Raw genomic sequence first — 6,606 nt, 5'->3', positions numbered from 1 at the left:
TGTTTAAGACCTACAGTACATTCCAAACATCTCTAGTTAGCTATAAAACCCTTAACCTGACTATCTTCAAACCATAAAGGAGTTAAGGGAGGTTGGAGTTCAGTCAAGTTGGTGTATATTTTCCTGGAGGAACAATAAATAACCTACAGCTCAAAGGCATGGGTTGTTTCTCCCAAGGCAAAGAAACAAAAAAGCCCACCCTCTAAAAGCAATCTGCTTGGGTTCCTAGATTGGCATGCTTAGGGAGCACGGGCAAGACAGGAGAGGAAACAGGAGAGGAAGGAGGCTGTGCGGATGGGCAGGAGAGAGGGAGGGAAAGCCCTCACACTAATTAGGTTTGAAAGAATACAGGATGAGTCCAGCCACTGCCTGCTGAAAAGAAAGGAACTGGAGCAGCTGATGCTAAATTCAGACTAAACTAACCGCAAGTCCCCTGAGGACGTCACAGGGTAAACCTGATCGTCTCTATCATTTACAGTCATTATCAGGCAGACTGCTTCTGTAATTTTACTGGGGCGCCGAGGAACAGATCCCTGAAGCTAGGGGGAAAAGGTCCCAGCCCTCCAAAGGTATTTGAAAAGGAAAACCCAGGCAGCCTCCGTGCTACTATCTTCTGATTGTTGCCTCTGTCAAGGCAGGGAAGGGGGATGACTTCATACAAGGCAGGGCTGCTCAGGTCTGGTGAGTGGCTAGAGCCAGGCTTTTCTCCACCTTCGTTTTCTCTCTTCTCTAGCAACCTCAGTTAGCCTCCGGAGAGCCCAGCAAGCCTTATTTCTTTCTTTCCTGAGACAGGGGAGTGCTGACCAGCTTTTCCTCTTTCTCATCTTCAAGAAAATATCTTTGCAGCATTTCATCTTGTAAGAAAGTGGGGAAAGCCAGCTGATGTACCAAGAAGGCAGCCAAGAAGGACCACTCATCTCTGAAATGTATTACTCAGCTCCCATCCTTCCCAACACCATCCTTTCTCTTGCCTTCCTGACACAGACTTTTTAACTAGTTGTGTACATCACCACTTTACTTCCACAGCTCTGATTCACTCCTTAAGCCACCCCAACCTCTGTAAACCCCATGATTCTGCTAGAAAGACTCTTTCTAAGATCACCAATTCCATTTAAGTCACTCACTAGAGAATATTTAGTACTGGCCCAACTTGAAGGCTCGGCAGAATTCAGCACAGATGATCCCCGCCGCCCAACTCCGTTCTGAAACATTGTCTTCCCTCGAGTTGCGTGATACAACAATCTTGTAATCAACCTTTTACCCTCCTGACTATGCATTCTCAATGTCCCCTTCAGCTCTTCTTTTATACAACATGATTAGGTATTAGTATCACTCAAAGCTCAATTACAGACTTTCTTCTTTTTTTACTCTCAGGGGTCACTGAGTGATCTGGATAATTAAACTGGAGAGCATATACCTGAAATTAAAGGACAGGGGCTACTTACCTCTAGCCATTATTTCTATGCAAGAACGTGGCCCGATTTTGCTAGAATATTTTATTTTTAAGAGAAAATGAGAATTTTGATTTTTATATAAAAATATGATGCTTTTTAATTTATGTTTCTGGTCATGAGAGAGTAGCTGTAGCAGACCAAGCCTCATGCCAACAAAAAAGTTTAAAACTGGTTAAAAATTTTTTTTAAATACCTGTTTGAAGTAATCATAGAGCAACACAGTCAGCAAGAACTTGAAAGTCTAAGACCCAAGAGAAAAGAAAGCCATTGAGGTGAGTTCACCATTCTGTGCTGTTTTTCCCTCAAGGCATTTGCCAGTCAGTAAGTGGCACCAAACAAGAGATCCAGTTGCATTTCAAGGCTAAGGGCTTTCAGCAGTTCCGTGGGGGTAGGAGGGGAAAAAATTGGGGTTGAGTGTTACCAAGGCAGCTAGGCATTGAGAGAACTAAGTTTTAGAGAAAAGAGAATGGAAACACTGAGCGTGACTCTGTGCTGCTTTTTTCGTTGAAGGTATTATTTCTTACTAATATTTGCAACATAAGAGGCTGAGAAGACGAAAGAAAAGGCCAGCTAAGAAGCTAGAAAGCTGAGCAGAGCTTTGACCCGTCTCAGAGTGCTTGGGAGGTGAAGTGGCATCTGAGGCCCGGCAAGGGTGATGGGCCCAGGTTAACAGCCTTTGCTCTCAGTTGAGATTCTTGAAAGGTCTTCCTTTAGGATTACTTCAAACTAGAAGTAGACCAGTTCTCACAAAGCCTGAAACCAGCTTTAATGCCTCCCATCCCCTGATTGTATCAAGGGGACCAAGACCTACTCTAGCGAACCTATGAGTAAACAAATAAATAGATTCTAATCTGCTGGAAGTTAGCATTATTCAGAGTTTCTACACGTTTTATACACAGTATCCGGTACTCAATCAAAATGGCTGGATTCAGTCTCATCTCTGCCTTATTTGATGCTTTTCCCGAGCAAGCTGCATTAGCCTCCAGACACACCAGCAAGCCTTGCTTCCTTCTAGTTCCTGAGATACAGCAATGTCGCCAGCCTCTTTTATTCCATTTTGCCTTCAAGAAATAAGTAAATAATTACCATGAATGATACTAGAGAGACTCAAATGACCAAATCAAGAGAAAAAAAATAGATAATGTAGATGACTCAAAGATGATCTAGATATAATACACAAGACATAGATTTTAAAGTAACTGTGATGAACACATTCAAGAAATCGGATGACACTTCCAGTCAGGCGCCGGGTGGCAATGCCAAGGGGTATCGCTCTCACGCGGGGGAGGGTGGCGGATTCAGCCTGCTTTTTAACCATGAAGGAGACAGACCAGGAGGATGTTGCAACAGAGATTCAAAAGGTCGCTGGGATGCTTCTGTGCCTGGACCAGCAGGGCAAAGAGGAGGGGAACCTCAGAAGAGAGGCCTGGAGAAAGGCATCCGTGGAGGTCACACTGCAGGTCGCTATCCAGTCATGGTTGGACGGGGTGCTGTATGGGGTGCCACATGGGCTGGAACCAGCTCCAAAATGCACTGGATGATGTCAGAGACATCCTGCGGTCCCTGGCCAACGTCAGCAAAGACTTGAGGTGGAGCATCCACACCATCCACCAAGAGCATCAAGTACGTCAAGGATGAAGGATGCCGTCGTGCAGCGCACCCAGCTCGCTGCAGCTGTGGAGACCCTCAAGAACATCTTCTTGGTGTCCCGGATTGTGAGGAGTGGGGACCCTGGACCTCACTGAACAAGGGGCACTCCTTCAGGCCCACTGGAACCTGATGGACCTGGAACAGGAGTGTGCTCCTGGGAAGGGCTGATGTCCGAGCACTGCCGCGTGGACGTGACCCTCATCCACAGTGACTTTGGGAGCACACAGGGGCTCTCAGATGAGCTGGCCAAGCAGCTGGGGATGGTGCTGCAGAGGTCACCGCTCACCACCCCCCAGGACCCCATTTTTCTGGTCTCTGTTGTCAGGATCTTGGAAAGGGAAGAAAATTGATTGGTGCATACTTGACCAAAAAAAAATGCAAACTAGCTTTGTTCCCCTTGAGAGGTCCAAGAATTGGAAGGAGGAAATGTTTGTTATCTTGGACAGAATCGTGAGTGCTAGAATTGAGGGCACAGAGGCAGAACCCCAGGGAGTCCAACAAGGTGTGGTTCATCTGCCACCCGGAAATCATATGGAAGCATGTCCTAGATGACCCCATTGTTGCCAAAAACCTGATGGTTGCATGCTTTTCTCCCCATTATGAGATTTTCAGAAACTCCTCAACCACCAAGCCCTGAGAACCTGGATGCAGATCTTGTGGGAAGATCTAGAAGCAAGTGAGATTATGAGCCTGTTTGACCTGGGTCTTAAACACCTACACAAGCGCAAAGATGACTGGGAATGTGGAGCTGGTCCCAGAAGTGGACGTCAATGCCCTGGAGCTTTGACTTTCTTCAAATGTGGTGTCTGAGCTGCTCCATCTGTACATGTCAGCTCTCACTTCAAACATCATTGTCTGGCTGCAGAAAGCACTAGACACAGACACTAAAGACTGAATGAAAGAGACTGAGCCCAAAGCGGACCCAAGTGGGAACACTCCCTACCACTGTCTTCCAGGCGTTCCATCAAATTCTTTAAATTACTGCTCAGATGAGTGAAGATTTGAAAACAAATTACCAGTTTGCGTCTTCAGCAAATGAATCCTTTCTTAAACAGACACAGAGTTGAGGCTCAGTTGCACATAGAACATCTGAAACATTGGCAGCACCACACTGCTATGTTCAGGGTATGATAGCGATCATCACAGCTGTCAGAGCTTTCAGGAACCCCTAATCAGTTTAAAAAGGAAGTATTTTTAAAATGAAGTGGAAGAGGGTGTGTCTCTGAGCCAACCAAACATGGATGGGATTTTAGACACCGTTGTTGCGAGGAGGCTGCAGCACCAGGAAGAGGTCTTCCAGGATCTGGAGCAACATCTCGATGAGCTGACAACAAAGAAGTGGCTGTTAGGCTCAAATGCTGTAGACATCATCTGTGTCACTGCGGAAGAATATTTCAGTGATTTTGCAGAAACTAAAAATCCATACAAAAAGAGGGTGAGAGTGAGTGGTGGTGGGTACCTGTGGGCCATCACGCAGAATCACATCTCATCCTGGAGCACTAAGGAGTACAAGGAGGTGCCGAGAAGACAGTCAGGGAGGCTGAGCTGCTCCACTTGCTATTCCAGAAGCTGGCCTCTGAATTCAGCAAACATGCAGGTGAGCACAGTAACCCTACTGTCGCCCTTGCAGAAGTTGTGCCTGGAAGTTTCAACTCTGGTCAGCAAATACCCAGACATCAAGGATGGCCACACTGGCACACTGCTGGCCACCCGAGGGGTCGGCAGCCACGACATGAAGCAGACCATCATCAGGAATCTGGAGCAGGGTCCCATGGCAGGAAAATCCGAACTATGTGCCCATCTTCAAGGAAATCATAGTTCCGAGTCTGAACGTAGTGAAACTTCTCAAGTAGCCCATCGGTTTCCAGCTTTGTGTACGTTATTCTGCACTCATCATCCCCACCCTCAGAAATGTATTAAAGCAAAAGTGACTCTTGATGGTTCTCCTCAGAAGTTTCAGGTCCTCGAGCCTGTCTCCTGTCATGCTGAGCGTGTTGTATGCAAGGTGCCGGGGCTTGTGACTTCTTGAAGAACAAGTGTCCTGCTGGCTGTGGTTCCTCAGGCTTTCACATTTCTGTTGTAAACATCCTTTGTGAGGCAGGACTCTGATGGGAAATGTCTCATGGTTGATTGTCATGGTAGAAAAGGTGTGTGGAGAGGGAAGGGGCCCTGTCTTCATTCACTGTGGGTCTTCACTCAGAGACATGAAAACAAAAATTGGAGAAATTTACCAGAGAATGATGATCTATCAAAAAATTAGTTTCAAAGTACAAGAAGTAAAATTATAAACGTAATAGTTGGGTTTAACAGCTGTTTGAGTAGAGAAGAAGGTAAAATTAGTGAATTGGAAAACAGGTTAGTAGAAAAAAGAGTAAATCATGGAAAAAATGCACAAATGTGTTTACGAGACACATGGCACATGGTAATAAGGTCTAAAATGTACTTAAAGTTTCAGAAAAATAGGGGGAGAGAGAGAGCACATGAGATAGAGAAAAATATCTGAGGAAATACTAAGAATTATCCTAAACTGAAGACATCAACACACACATTAAAGAGGAGTCTCTGTGAACCCCAAGCATGAGAAGTGAAAAAAACTAAACACATCATAGTAAAAAACCTTCAAATTAAACTAAACTAGAAGATTTTAAAGGCATCCAGAGTTTTAAAAAAGACACATTATACATCCAACAAAGTTACAAAAGGATTGAAGGTTGACTTTTCTACAGAAACAATGGAGCAAGGGAGTAACACATTTAAAGGTCTAAACAAAGAAAACTAAAGACCTATCATTCTATACCCAGTGAAAATATCATTTATAAATAAATGCAAAATACAAAAATTACCAGACAAACAGAAAGTGAAAGAATTTATCACCTTCAAACTAATACTAAAAGAAATACTAAAAGGAATTCTTCAGACATAAAGAAAAGGTTCATAAAAGGAAGTACAGAAATGCAATAAAGAATGAAGAGCAAAAAAGTAAATATATAGATAAATACAAATTAATATTGATTTTTTAACAATAGTAATATCATTTTGTGGGATTTAAAATAAACATGGGAGAGAAATAAATGGAATTTAAGATGCCTAACATTTGTACATTGCTGGAAATTGGTAGAAAACAGTGATGAAAATACTAATTCATAGTAACTTTATTCAGTGAAAGATGCACATTATAATCTCTTGGGTAAAGATTAAGAGAATAATACAAGGAATGCATAATGAACCATGAAAGAGCAAAATGGAAAAAAAAAAAACTCGATTAATCAAAAAAGAGGACAAAAAAGAAAAGAAAAAAAAAAGGCCAGTAACAAGTAACTAACAAAATAGTGGCTGCAGCAATTTACATTGTTTGTGGTTTCAAACAAATTTGAGAATTGTTTGTTCTATTTCTGTGAAAAAAATGCCACTTGAATTCTGATCGGAATTTCATCATATCTTTAGATGGTGGGGAGAGTTAATCAGTAATCAAAAACCTCCCAACAAAGAAAAGTCCAGGGCA

At 43.3% G+C, this 6,606-nt stretch overlaps 1 pseudogene; it reads left to right on the top strand.

The window, feature by feature from the left end:
• Positions 1 to 2,755: 2,755 nt before the first annotated feature.
• LOC101274729 (exocyst complex component 3-like) lies at positions 2,756 to 6,375 on the top strand (annotated as a pseudogene).
• Positions 6,376 to 6,606: the final 231 nt, after the last annotated feature.

Source organism: Orcinus orca, chromosome 21, assembly GCF_937001465.1.
Source record: "Orcinus orca chromosome 21, mOrcOrc1.1, whole genome shotgun sequence".
NCBI lineage: Eukaryota > Metazoa > Chordata > Mammalia > Artiodactyla > Delphinidae > Orcinus > Orcinus orca.
The sequence above is the reverse complement of the archived record's forward strand: the minus strand, read 5'-3'. Positions and strand labels throughout refer to the sequence as shown.